Genomic DNA, 14,941 nt, shown 5'->3' on the forward strand with positions numbered 1-14,941 from the left:
ATAGCAATAAAAACAATACCTGTCAAGAAATTAACAAATGACTTAATAACACTGAAAAATAATACCTATCTTACAACAAAGGGTTGTTAGAAAGATTATATGAGAAAATGCTTATAAAGTCCTAATACTACCACTACAGAACCACTCCAAGAAAGTGACACATTTAGAACTTTCATTTGACTTTTTAACTTTACTGTCAACTCCTGATATGTTTTAAGTTCTTTATCCACACATTCCTCAAGGCCATAAAAGAACTAATCTCAGCGAAACTCAAAATTCACATCAAACCTTAATCTGCACACAGAGGAAATGACCGCAAGGTAGGATAGAAAAAAGGGAAGAAAAAATTCACTCAGAGTGCTAGACCAGGATTTCAGTTCTTCTGCGGCAATTTTCCCTCCTCCTGGCCTCCTAACTAAAAACAAAACAAAATACCGAAAAGAAAAAAAATGCAATAGTGCAATTATAGCCTCCATTGCCAACGTGATTCTTACTGAACACTGGTTCTTTGTGCTTGTTGCAGTATGGAAAGATAGATTTCATTAAATAATCAAACAGGTGTGTAGAAAATTACAACAGATTTCAGGGGCTATGATGAGGGTGGGAGGGGAAGAACCCCCAATTGCCTGACATGTTGACATCTTACCAATGACATTTTACCAAGCAAGCAAACAAATTTAAATAAAACAAACATGCCTTATTAAGAGAAGGAAGAGTTTGGAATTTCAAATATGCTTCTTGATGATATGGTGATTTCTAAAATACTTTCAGGACTGGGTCATTTCATACACCCAAATCCTGTTCTGGTATCAAGACCTGCCTCAGGTCCCCCATTTCCTACTCATAAGAGATATCTTTTAATTGCCAACTACTATGAGATGGTTGGCTTTCCTAGTGGCTCAGTGCTAAAGAATCTCCTGCAATGCAGGAGACACGGGTTCAATCCCTGGGTTGGGAAGGTCCTCTGGAGAAAGAAATGGCAACCCACTTTAGTATTCCTGCCTGGGAAATCCCATGGACACAAGAGCCTGGCGGGCTACAGTTCATGGGGCTGCAAAAGAGTTGGACACGACTTTGTGGCTGAACAACAATAGCAACAAGAACTATTGTGTTAGGAGCTCTACATATGTTATGTAAGCTTAATCCTAGCAATGATACCGTGATACAGGTGTTATTAACTGCATTTTATGATGAAAACTTGAAGACCAATGAGTCTAAAATTACACACCTATTGAGTGACAGCACTGAGATTTGAACCCAAGTTTAAGCCCCAGGTACTTTCTCTTCCTCCCCTCAACTATGCCAGCCAAATTACTTCTCTCTTCACTGCCTTTCTAGAGCAATTCCTGTCTGTTGCTATGCCCTCCCTCTTCAGTGGTATCTTTTTCATGAATATATGTCTTGCCTCCTTAAGATTAAATTTCCTGATGGAAGGAACTCTACCTATACCTTTTCTCTATCCTCCTGACAATGATTACTGTTCCAGGGAGGCCCAGAATTTAAGAAGCTGTGTGACTTGCTACAGCCCCATGGACTGTAGTCTGCCAGCCTGCTCTGTCCATGGAATTCTCCAGGCAAGAATACTAGAGTGGGTAGCCATTCCCTTCTCCAGGGGGATCTTCCCAACCCAGGGATTGAACCTGGGTCTCCTGCATTGCAGGCAAATTCTTTACAATGTGGGCTACCACGGAAGTCCTGACTTGCTCAAGGTCATATCCAATCAGTAATGAAGCAGGTTCAAACATGTAGATGCTGAAAAGCACCAATTATCATTCATGCCTAGTCCCCTACAAAAATCACATACACTCTGATACCTGCTCTCATGAGCCAGTGCCTACAAATACCACCTTCTGTCCCAGGAAAGGAAGATGTCCTATCAATAGGTCCGAAGAAGCCACAGATGATCCCACTATCAAAAAAAAATTAACACTCTGATGACCCAAGGTAGAGTTTGGATTTTTTTAACATGTGAAAGGAAGATGTGAGTCAATCGTTTAAAAAAAAAAAAGCTCCAAGGCTACTCTGGGGAGAGCAGAACTACTGCCCCTTCCCTGGAGAAAGTCCGACAAAGGTGCTCAAGGAAACTACATCTTGCCCCAGAGATTCTTTAGAAGCTTCTGGGAGCCTTCAATTTCTGGGGCTTTAGCAATTTTGCCTTATTAGTAACCTTCGAAGACCTTCCATCTAGACCCTGCTTTTCTAAATAATATGATATTGAAAAAGAACAGAAACACCAAGAAGAATTCATTGAAATGCAGAGAAATGCCGCAGCACGGTCTCCACGCACCAGGTTCAAATCTCAGCTGTGCAATTTACTAATTAGAGAAACAAGAAGTTCACCTCTCTGTGGAAGAGTCTGCTCATCTATAAATTGGGAATACTGAAAGAATAAACGAGATAAGGTGAATAAAGCAGTTAGCATGGTGTCTGGTACAGAGAAAAGAGGAAGAATTGGCAGAACTTAAGAATTTACCATCATCAACTTCCATGTTTGACATTTTTCATGATACAGCATTTGGAGGGGGGAAAATACATCTCTGTGCTGATTCTACTAAGGAGCCAACACTGAAGGATCCTTTAGTTAAAGACAAGGCTAACATGGTAAGAAGCATCTAGAAATAATCCTCCAAGCTCCAAATTTTCAAGCTTCTCACCCTTCCCTCCAAAATCTCAAGCCCTTTCTTTCTTCAGAACCCTGCTAGGGTCCAGATATAACACATGGAAAGAGGAAGAACCTTTCAGAGAAATCACACTGGGTTCAAACCCCAACTCAGATACTCACTGGCTGCAGATGACTTAATCTCGTTGCACAGTCTCAGCAATAATAATTCATATCTCAAAGTGCCTCACTCATTTCAGAGCCTCAGTAAGTAAATACCGGCTCTACCGCATGGCAGTTACTACAGTGGGTTCTGTGGAGACACTCTATGTTTCTTCCCCAGGGCACTCTGGAGATGGGTGGCTCCCGGGAGCAATACATCCAGAGAAGAAGAGGGAGTTGAGAAGTCTTAATGAGGGTATGGCACAGACCTGGCCAGTCTCAGCCTCCCAAACTCTCCCAGGGTCTAGAGCAAAATAACCCAAACAAATGAAATCAAGACAAGGAAACAGAGCTCTGCCCTTCTTCTAACCCTTTTCATGAGTGAATCCCAGTCACTGCACTTTGGTTTTGATTAGAAAGCTCGGTTATGCTCCCCCATGCCCTTGCAGTCCCCCAAGCCCCATCCTAAACAGGGATGGCCTCTTATTAAAGACAATCGTGCTTTAATCTATACACCAGAGCAGACTAATGATACTGTACTGGCTTTTGGTCCTTTGCCAAAGAGTGAACAGTGCCAACATTTGTAGACTTCCAACAGGAAATTAAATAACTGCCCTGCTGGAAATATGAACCAATTTACGGTGGTCAAACCTGAATCTTCCAAGACATGGGCATAGTTTATGTGTATCAAGCACCAGGAATGTTTGAGGAAGGAGATGGGGAGAAATTCAAGATAAAGCTCAACAAAGTTCTTCAAAGGGGACTTTGAAAATGGTCCTTTCCCCCCACTCTGCCCTGGGTATATCCTTCTAGTAAGTACAGACCACGGGGCATTTATATCATGCTGCCCTGGGAAATATTAACTGCCGAAACCTCAGGCAGGGCAGCATTATAGCCACACACTGAAAAGCACAAGCAAGCAGGAAATGCAAAACTCCAGTTTCCTCCCAATAGACACGTTCCACACTCTACCTGCTATGTTATGAAATACACATTTAGAAGCCACCCTACTACATCTGAGTTTCCCTGGTGGCTCAGATGGTAAAGTGTCTGCCCGCAATGCGGGAGACCCGGGTTTGATCCCTGGGTTGAGAAGATCTCCTGGAGAAGGAAATGGCAACCCACTCCAGTACTCTTGCCTGGAGAATCCCACGGATGGAGGAGCCTGGTAGGCTACAGTCCATGGGGTCGTAAAGAGTCGAACACGACTGAGCGACTTCACTTTCACTTTCACTACTACATTAAAGCTTTCCTCTTATACACATAGAGAAGAGTAATGCTTTGAAAACTTTCTCTTTAGAGTCTTCTCATTGTTACACTCAATGAGGTCAGGAACCATATCCATCTTTTTCTCCCCATGTATGTCCAATGCCCAGTACAATGGCTAGAACTCAATAAAAGGGAACTCTTTCTACCATTACTATAACTATCATTACAGGAATGCAGGACATTAGGTAGACCCTCTCAGGATGATAGCTGTCCAAAACAGATCCCTGCCATCCTCAGAGTCACGTAATACAAAGTAGCAAGGAAGATACCTACCATGGATTAAATATCTGCCATGTACCAAGCAGAAAGTAAGGTGTTTTTCTTACTGTACTGCATATAGTCCTCACAACAAGCCCAGGAGCTGCACATTCTTATCCTCGTCTTGAAAATGAAGACAAGGCTACTCAGGGAGGCTAAGGAAGGTTTCATGGAACAGAGGCAGCACCCGAGCCCATGTCACTCTTATTTCTTCCCGAGTCCATAGCATTATGGACTCTCTACTTCTTTCCCAGTCCTATAAGGTGCATAGCATTAGCTCCATACTATGGACCAAGAAACCGAGGTTCAAGAAACCCTTACTGGTGAAAATCCATCAAAGCACTCTCCTCAGATCCTATCTCTTGAATCCAGCTGAAGGCTCGTTTTCTTTCAAGGGGCTGCTAACACATTTCTCTGGTGATAGAACTGGTTTAAACGGTTACATGAGACAGGACCCTCTATGAACAGTCACTGGGCACAAGGCAAATATTCAATTCTTAAAAGAATTAATAGAGTTTGCCTGTGACCAGGTTCCAAGAGTGGTTGCTGTTGTGGGTTCTACATAATCTCCAGATGAGTAGTTGCTCTTCTTAGCTTCCAGTCACAGATGGGCATGGTGTCCCCACTCTCCCCACACCATGACAGATGATCACAATCCCTGGAGGGGTCCAGCAGAGGGAGTGGGCTGATGCAGTGCCTCTTAATCACCCAGGAAGCTTTTTCCAAATAAGCAGGTCTCTCCTACCTCTGTATTGCCCATGTCTGTAGGTCCTGGGCAAGAGCTATGTGTGGATGATGTATAGCGGGCCCCCGGGTGATTCTATACTTTCCTCCAATTAAGAACCTCTGGGATGGAATCTCTCAAACTCACCTGAACAGTCAGATAAGCTCTCACAAATCCATCATCACTGTAGAGAAAGTAGCTGAAATCACTGTTTTGACTGAGAAAAATACGTTTATATAAGGAATTATGCTTTGAAAGTTAAAAGTCTCTCACCTTTAATGATGCTATCATTATTATTATTGTTATTAGTTTCATCTTCATACACAAAGTAGTATATTATTAGACCCACACATTCTAGCTTCCTTTCATGAACACTCCAAAAAAAAAATCATGCATGCATACACACAAAAGAAAACAAGAAATAAGTCAGTCCTATTTCCACAGCAAGTCAGCAGAGAAGGATTAGGTATTTTTCCTTTAATACAAAATTACAGGCCACCACCCAAGAAACAAAAAGACAACCACACTTCAAAAACAACAGAATTGCTTATCCAAAAATGCATAATATTTGAAGATTTAATGCTCTCAGATTAGCATAATTACTGGTATTCCCTTGGCTCTGCTTTTTTCCACATCCAAAAAGTCATCATCACTTCGAGACTCTCACCAACATCAACGAAAATAAAAATGGGTAAAGCTAATTTTTCTCCCATAGAGTAACCTGTAAGAATGAGGGCTGCTGAGGGTCAGGTGATATCAGGCTGGCCAAAAGACCAACCACTAATTATACTGTATTTGCAAAAATAAACAAACAGAGGCCAGTAATAATACTCCAGTGCCCTGGTGCTTTTTCTCCAAAGAGATCAAAGCTGTAGACAGAAACAAATTAAGTGAGAGGAAAAAGGCTGGTGGAGAGGGGAATGGGGCAAAGTAGATCCAAACTCCTAGCTGAGGGAAATAGAGACATTTCAATAAAATACAGAAGTAGTAAGAGGCTGCAAAAAGTCACTGCCCTGATCCTTAAAGCAACCTGAAGAGCTGCATTTGTCTTTTAAAGGAATTGTCTAAAATCATAGGCAACTACAAGCAAGAAAACAAGTATGTCAGAAAGCTGGGGAACCTGTTTCTAAGGGGTCATACCAGGCTAAGGTTGTGATGCATGATTCTGCCTGCTTGTTGAAGGGCACAGAAGATACCTGTGTCTGCCCAGAGCTCCAGGACAGCTTCTTCCATGGAAACAAAAGCAGATGAGCATTTCTGACCCTGAGCTGACTGAAACAGGTCTCAGGGCAGCTGCCTGATTCCCCAAAGCTAAAAGGGTCACAGGAACTGTTCCAGGTGTTGCCATTTCAGCAATCCAAAACAGTATGCAAAATGACTGGTTGTATTGGAGAAGGCGATGGCACCCCACTCCAGTACTCTTGCCTGGAAAATCCCATGGACGGAGGGGCCTAGTGGGCTGCAGTCCATGGAGTTGCTAGGAGTCGGACACGACTGAGCGACTTCACTTTATTTTTTCACTTTCCTGCATTGGAGAAGGAAATGGCAACCCACTCCAGTGTTCTTGCCTGGAGAATCCCAGGGATGAGGGAGCCTGGTGGGCTGCCGTCTATGGGGTCGCACAGAGTCGGACACAACTGAAGCGACTTAGCATCAGCAGCAGCATGTAGAGCACAAAAGAGATAAACTATTCAGCAACAGAAGGGACAGATAGGGAAAAAATCCTGATTAAGGGTCACATATACTATAAAAGCTTCATTTAAAAGTTAAATATAGTGTTTTCCTTGGTGGCTCAGTGGTAAAGAATCTGCCTGCCAATGCAGAAGACATGGGTTCAATCCCTAGTCCAGGAAAATCCAACATGCCTCAAGGCAATTAAGCCCACGCACCACAACTAGTGAGCCTGTGTGCCACAACTACTGAAGCTCAAAAGCTCTGGAGTCTGGGCTCTGCAACAAGAGAAGCCGCTGCAATGAGAAGCCTGTGCATCGCAATTAGAGAGTAGCTCCTGCTCCCTGCAACTAGACAAAATCTCGCACAGCAATGAAAACCAGGCATAGCCAAATAAATAAATAAAATTATAAAAAATAAAATAAATAAAAGTCAAGTATCTGTGTTAAACAAACCCACAAACTGGCAACTAAGTAAAGGGGGGAGTGGAAATAGCAAGCTCAATGACCTTTCCTGAATATATTTTCCAGAATAAAAGAAACAAATATGCTTTCTATCTAAAGCAACAAATACTCTTCTGTCTTTGTTTACTGGACTTCTCACCCTCAATGTAATTGTGGGTTTAAATCATTCCTCTGCTACAGAGAGAAATCCATCTCATCTTCACATTAGTTTCTGACATGTCATTCCCTCAGTCCACAAAGCTTTGGCACATAGACTGCCCATCAATTTAATGCCAGAAATGTTTATTAAGCATCTATTTAGTGTCGGGCCCTGTGGTAGGTAGGTTCTGCAGTGGTAAAAGCATGTGGCAAGGGCACTGGTATTTACTCTGTAATAAGTAAGGACATACTCACACACACATTCAATTATACTGGAAGGCTGTGTGTATGAAGTGCTGGAAGGCATTCATTCATTCAATCAGTCAGTGTTTATTGATTGTCTGCTATATGCTGGGCTCATGGTTCTAAGAGAGGCCCTTTCAAATGGGGCAAAAGGTTTCTAGAACAAGGCAGCATTTAAACGCATCTTACCACTACATACAACATTGCTAAACAAATGAAAAGTTTCCAAATCCCTAAAACTTAACCAAGATTCATCTTTCCAAGGGAAAAACATGATTTTTACTTAGCTTTCTCTATATAACATAACTGAGCAGAATTTTTAGGAGGAGTGTTTTCGAGAGTGTGCTTTTGATGATGAGTAACCTTATTGTTGTCTACATTATTTAAAAGGTTAAAAATTTTAAAACCAATTTTTGAGAAACCACCATACTGTTTTCCACAGTGACTGCATCAATTTACATCCCACCAACAGTGTACAAGGGTTCCCTTTTCTCCACACCTTCACCAACATTTATTATATGTGCTCTTTTTAATGACAGCCATTCTGACAGGTGACTGTGGTTTTGATTTGCATTTTCCTGATGACTAATGGTATTGAGCATCTTTTCATGTGCCTTTTGACCATCAGCATGTCTTCTTTGGAAAAATATCTATTTAGGTCTTCTATAAATTTTTAAATCAGGCTGTTTTGTTTTGTTTTTTGATGTTGAATTGCGTGAGCTATTTATATATGTTGAATATTAACCACTTACTGGTCATATCATTTGCAAATATTTTCTTCCATTCAGTAGGTTGTCTACTCATTCTGCCAATGGTTTCCTTTGCTGTGCAAAAGCTTTTATGTTTAATTAGGTCTCATTTGTTTATTTTTATTTTCTCTGCGTTAGGAGACAGATCCAAAAAAATATTGCTATGATTTACGTCAAAGAGTGTTCTGTGTTTTCTACTAGGAGCTTTACAGTTTTTGATTTTACATTTAAGTCTCGAATCCATTTTGAGTTTATTTTTGTATATGGTATTAGAGAATGTTCTAATTTCATTTTTTTAGATCTAGCTACCCAGTTTTTCCAGCACCTCTTACTGAAGAGACTGTTTTTTTTCCCCTTGTATATTCTTGCCTATCTTGTCACAGACTGACCATGAGTGTGTGGGTTTATGTCTGGGCTCTATTCTGTCGCATTGATCTATGTGTCTGGGTTTGTGCCAGTACCATACTGTTTTGATGACTGTAGCTTTGTAGTGTAATCTGAAGTCAGGTAGCATGTGGTATACATAAACACACACACACACACACACACACACACACAATGAAATACTACTCACCCATAGAAAATAATGAAACATGGAACATTGCCACTTGTAACCTTGTGACAACATGGACAGACTTAGAGTGTATTATGCTAAGTGAAATAAGTCAGACAGAGACAAACAAATAGCATATGATATCACTTACATATGGAATCTAAAAATTACAACAAACTAGAGAATATAATTAAAAAAGAAACAGACTTGCATATATAGAGAGCAAATTAATGGTCATCAGTGAGGAGAGGGAAGGAGGTAGAGGCAACACAGAGGAAAGGAATTAAGCAGTACAAACTATTATGTAGAAAATAAACCACAAGGATATATTTGTACAACACAAGGAATATAACCAAGATTTTATAATAACTATAAATGAAGTATAACCTCTAAAATTTGTGAATCACTATATGGTACACCTATAACATATACAATAAATTGTACATTAACTAAACTTCAATTTTTTAAAAAAAGGAAAAAATAAAAAACCAATCTTTTTCTTTTTCTTTTTCTTTTTACTATTCCATGTCTTGAGACCCCCAAGACCAATATCTGCTTCTCTTATTTCAAAAAGGAGAAGGAGCACTTAACAACATTCAGAGGCAGTGGGACTTGGTGGAAATGCTTCAGAACAAGTCACGCTGGAGTTAGACACAGCTCAATCCCTTCCCAGCTGTGTGACCTTGGCAGATGACTTTGCCTCTCTGGGCTGAATTCCTCCATTTATAAATTGGGGTCAATAATTCCTCCCTCATAGTAAGTGGTATGAGAATTAAATGAGGCAATAAAAATAAAGCCCTTAATAGAGCGCTCAACACATATAAAGCTTAATAGATGGTAGTTATATTTTTAATGGCATTTAAACACTCAAAGTTGTATTATAGGAAATAATCCTCCTAAGTTCTGCCTATTTCATAAGTATTCCTGTTCTTATTTTATTTAAAGGGAAACTGGGACCTGAAGTGTCACAAAAAGTTCACTGTCAAGTTATGTACTTAATAAATTCAGAATTTCTCTCCATTTATCCATTCATTTATTCATTTAACCGAAACATAGTGAGTCTATGCTATGTTTCCAGCCCTCCTGGACCTTATAATCTAAAATAGGAATTAGCAAAATGTTTCTATAAAGAGCCACATAGTAAGTATTTGAGCCACTTGCAGACCATACAGGACTCATGCTGAAGCTGAGACTCCAATACTTTGACCACCTGATACGAAGAACTGATTCATTGGAAAAGACCCTGATGCTGGGAAAGATTGAAGGTGGGAGGAGAAGGGGATGACAGAGAATGAGATGGTTCAATGGCATCACCAACTCGATGGACATGAGTTTGAGTAAGCTCCAGGAGCTAGTGATAGACAGGGAAGCCTGGCATGCTGCAGTCCATGGGGTCTCAAAGAGTTGGACACTACTGAGTGACTGAACTGAACTGACTGAGGCCATACAGTCCCTGTTACAACTATTCAACTCCCACATTGTTACACAGAAACCCCCATAGACGATGTATAAATGAATGTGTGTGGGTATGTTCCAATAAAACTTTATTTACAAAAATAAGCCACAGGCCACATTTGATCTGGAGGCTTTAGGTTACCAACTCTAACCTAAAAGAGGGCTTCCCAGGTGATTCAGTGGTAAAGAATCCATCTGCCAATGCAGGAGATGCAAGAGATCCCTGGGTCGGGAAATTTCATCCCCTAGAGTAGGAAATGGCAATCCACTCCAGTATTCTTGCCTGGAAAATTCCATGGACAGAGGAGCCTTGCAGGCTAGAGTCCACGGGGTCACAAACAGTCAGGCATGACTGAGCATACACACAATCTGAAAGAGTCTTGTTTTACTTCCTGAAAGCTTTTACCTATTGGAATTAATTGCAACTTGGACCTGAGGCTCCCTGTTGGCCTAGTGGCTAGGATTTGGTGCTTTCACCACCACGGCCCAGGTTTGATTCCTGGTCAGGGAAAACTTTCTTTCTTCCAGTGTCTGCACTCACAGGTATCTTCCTCTTCCTTCTCAGATCAGACTTGTATTGGGCTTCCCTGGTGGCTCAGATGGTAAAGAATCTGCCTTTATGGCAGGAGATCTATCCCTGAGTCAGGAAGACACCCTGGAGAGGGAGGGAATGACCACCCACTCCAGTATTCTTGCCTAGAGAATTCCATGGACAGAGGAGTCTGGCAGGCTACAGTCCATGGGGTCACAAAGAGTCACTCATGACTGAGCGACTAACACTACTAGTACTGGACCTGAGGAGGCAGAGCCAAAGATAAGGCAATTCTTCCTCCCAGGCCAACTACCTGAGCCATCCAGACTTCTGGATGGCTTTGCCCCTCAATGAGTACAGGGAACTCATTTAGTTTAGATTTAAACTCAAGTTTAGATTTCCCAGGCTAGGATATTGTGAGTGTTAAGTTGCTTCAGTCATGTCCGACTCTGTGACCCTATGGACGATAGTCCACCAGGCTCCTCGGTCCATGGAATTCTCCAGGCATGAATACTGGAGTGGGTTGCCATGCCCTCTTCCAGGGGATCTTCCCAATCCAGGGATCGAACCCACATCTCTTGCATCTCCTATGTTGGCAGGCAGGTTTTTTACCACTAGACCACCTTGGTAGCCCTGTAGTCCAGCATCACTTCCCAAAACACCCTCCACAGGCTTCCCCAAACCCTTCCTCCAGCTAAATGAACCACCAGCCATTCCCCCAAGGGTGCCATTTATTTTACACCTCTATGCCTTTGCACAGGCTGATTCCTCCACCCAGTTGTCCTTTCCTATCTCTTTTTCCTGAAAATCACCTTCAAGACCCTTTAACATCCAGCTTAAATTCCATCTTCTCTATGACATCCTCAAGACAACTAGTCCTCCAAAATCACAACACTAATACCATCTATTGCTATATTACATTATTTACACTATATGTGTGTGTGCCCACCCTACTTTAAAGACTGGAACTGTGCCTTTTCATCTCCAGAACTCAGCACTGGTTCTGGACATAGCTAAGTAAAGAAATGAAGCATATCTTATATTTCTGTGTGATTTCCTAATACACAGGAGAGGTTCAGGACCAGACTACTAGGATATGCTCAGCTCCTCAGTCACATCCAGCTCTTTGCAACCCCATGGACTATATCCCACCAGGCTCCTCTGTCCATGGGGTTTCCCAGGCAAGAATACTGGAGTGGGTTGGCATTTCCCACTCCAAGACAACTAGGAAGCCATCAACAAAAAGGAGAATAGAAAATGTTCCCAAAACATCTCTCGACTCCTCTGGCCACTTCCCAAGAAGCAACATTCTTCCTCCAAATCAACCCAAAGGCTTTGTGACCAAATCCATTCACGTGCTAATAATTTCCCAGCACACCTATAAAATGAACATATGTACTAAATTCTCAAAATGGGCTTCTCTTGTCTTAATTGAATACATTTTTCCTGAATAAATTTTGGATGTTTTTCCTCCCCCTACACAAACACCTGGTTTTAAGCTCCACGGAACCTGGGCAAGTTGCCTGCATCCAGTCTGTTTGCGACATTGGAATCCAAGAGTTGGTGAATTAAACTGCCGATGAGTTTTCTTCATTTTCTGAAATTGCCCCTGCTAAGATGAGCTAACCAGCATTGAGCTCTCTATACCTTCTTTGTCAGCATATCAGAGGACCTTCTTTGATCTTCTTGTGTGCCTTGCTTTAAGAAAATCTTTTAAGTGTAAATCGCCAAATGTCTAACATATTCTTGCCTATGGAAAGGTATAAGGAGACAGTTTTAGTTTATCAAGATTTTCTTACACAGATACTTTCCGGATTCCATAGCCACCACCTAAAGTGAAGGATACTCAGGAGCAACTTTCCCTCTTTAGTTAAAAGAAGAAAAACTCATTTGATTAAACTTGGCCTTCCAGGATCCCACTGCCTAAGAGTCAGACTGGAAGTGGTCTCAGGTTTTCTGAAGTGCCTAATTTAGCCACAAAGAGGGGCAGTGCCTCAATTCAAGACTTTGAAACATTCCCCACAGAGTAACAAGTACAATGCACATGTGACCCACAAGATGCTAATTCAAACACAATTTGGAAGCAGACCAGGTATCTGAGGTCCACTGTTTTTGAGTCTCTTTTGCACTGAAATAGAGATATTTCAGCTCCAGGTACCTCTTGCTGCTCTTTCTGGAAGACTCTCTGCCTTCCTTTGCTCCCAGTATGTAGACATCCCGTACACAGCCTTCGTTACACTGTGGTCATCGGTTTGTCTTTCCGTCTCCCTCTTGATGGCAGAGAGCATGTTTCTGGGTCCCTATCACCCAGTTAGGCTGGTAAGTGGAAGTGCTTAGTAAGTATCTGCTGAATAATTTTGATGGCCCTGACACTAGCTTTTCCAGATAGCCTACAGACTCTGCAGTGTCAGATCCAGGACTGGCTATGGCTCCAAAGAAAGCATTTAAGACACTGAATACAACAGGTGGCCTTGGCATCAATATCCCTTTGTAGTCAGTTCCAGGTGGCCATGGATCAAGTTGTATGACAGGATGACCACATCTAGCCCCAGGGTCCCTACTGATAATTACCTGTGTTCTTTTGAAGACATCTTATCTTTCTAGAATCCGGTTCATCTGGGATAAGAACTATATCTCTTCCTGGCAATACTCAAATTATGTGGCTTATATACTTCTTTAAAAAAAAAAAAATTAAGTCCTGTACTTATAAACAATATAAGTCAAAGCTATGTGACTGAGAGGCACTATAGATTGGTTTACTGATTCCTCCCCTCTCTTACACCCTTTTTAGCCTCTTTATCTATAGACTAGAAAATGAAACTCAAATTTACAGCCTCCTCTGCATCTGACACAGTTCTGGCCAGTGAAATGTAGGAGAAAGTCACATGAGAGACTTTCTTTCCCAACATAAACGTGTGCACTGGACTGCTACTAAAACTATATGGTAATAAAGGTAAGGCAAGTATTCATTCATTCATTCATTGATGCAACAGCCATTTACTAAACACCAAATTACTGAATTAATTAGAATACAATTACTGAATTAATTAGAATACAACTATTAATTACTGAATTAACTAGAATTCAAAATAGACTGCTGTACCAAGAAACCCAAAGTTACAAAAACTTAAACAAGGAAGAAGTTTCTTTCTCATATACACATTCTTTTTGAAATAAAAAGTCCAGTTATTCAGTCCAGGGGGCTTCTTAGGTAGCTCAGTGGTAAAGAATCCACTTGCAACGCAGGAGAAGCGGGTTCAACCTCTGAGCTGGGAAGATGCCCTGGAACAGGAATCTGCAACTCACTCCAGTATTCTTGCCTGGGAAATCTCGTGGACAGAGGAGCCTGGAGGGCTACAGTCCATGAGGTCACAGAGAGTCAGACACGACTGAGCGACTAAACAACAGCATTCAGTCCTGGATGGTTAGACTTTCACCTTCCTCAGGGTTATTTCTTAAGGTTGGATGTTCTCAAAAGTTCCTCCTAATTGTAAGATTCTGAGAATCTAAACTGGACTCCTGAGATCTGAAACTTCTTAGGATAAAACTAAGGAACACCTCAAACAAATAAGGAAGTTGTTTATACAAAGGTCCCAGTACAGTGTCTGACAAATAACTGTGTTTATTTTAACACTTTTTTTTTTAAACAGTGTTTACTCTTCAGACAACTCAGGGGTGACGAGGACCCAGGATCCTTCCATCTCATTGCTCTGCCATTCTGAAAGTGTCACCTTTACTCATACAATTGAAAATTGTTCACACACATTCCAGCCCAAGAAGTAAAAACAGTAAGAGATGGCTCACTTGTCTGCTTCTAAGAGCACAACTCGGAAGTTAAGACATATTACATCTGTTCACATTCACATTCCTTTGGCCAAAACCTGGTCACAGGACCATATTCAGCTGCAAGGAGAGCTGGCAAATGTGTCCAGAGAAAGCTCCTATTATATAGATGGAGGAGGAGAGGAAAGAGAAGGGAGGGAGGAGGGAAAAGAGAACAGCAACCACAGCAACAGCCACAAACATTGGGAGGAACAAGTAGCAGCCTCTGCACACGTCTGTACACCAGGCACTGTGCTGGGTACCGGAGGCAGAGATGAATGAATCCTAGTCCTTCCCCTCAA

At 41.6% G+C, this 14,941-nt stretch overlaps 1 protein-coding gene and 1 long non-coding RNA gene across 2 annotated transcripts in view; both read right to left on the bottom strand.

Annotated features, from left to right (window-relative positions):
* The window catches only part of ROR1 (receptor tyrosine kinase like orphan receptor 1), a 469,844-nt gene that overhangs the window by 418,840 nt on the left and 36,063 nt on the right, over positions 1-14,941 (bottom strand). The window lies entirely within an intron of this gene.
* LOC139182220 (uncharacterized) overlaps positions 1-14,941 on the bottom strand; it is a 163,978-nt gene that overhangs the window by 113,508 nt on the left and 35,529 nt on the right. Inside the window, exon 2 of the long non-coding RNA XR_011565849.1 lies at positions 1-14,625. This exon is cut by the window's left edge and continues 113,508 nt beyond it. This is a non-coding gene — a long non-coding RNA (uncharacterized lncRNA). The remainder of the gene's footprint in view (positions 14,626-14,941) is intronic.

Source organism: Bos indicus, chromosome 3 (assembly GCF_029378745.1).
Source record: "Bos indicus isolate NIAB-ARS_2022 breed Sahiwal x Tharparkar chromosome 3, NIAB-ARS_B.indTharparkar_mat_pri_1.0, whole genome shotgun sequence".
NCBI lineage: Eukaryota > Metazoa > Chordata > Mammalia > Artiodactyla > Bovidae > Bos > Bos indicus.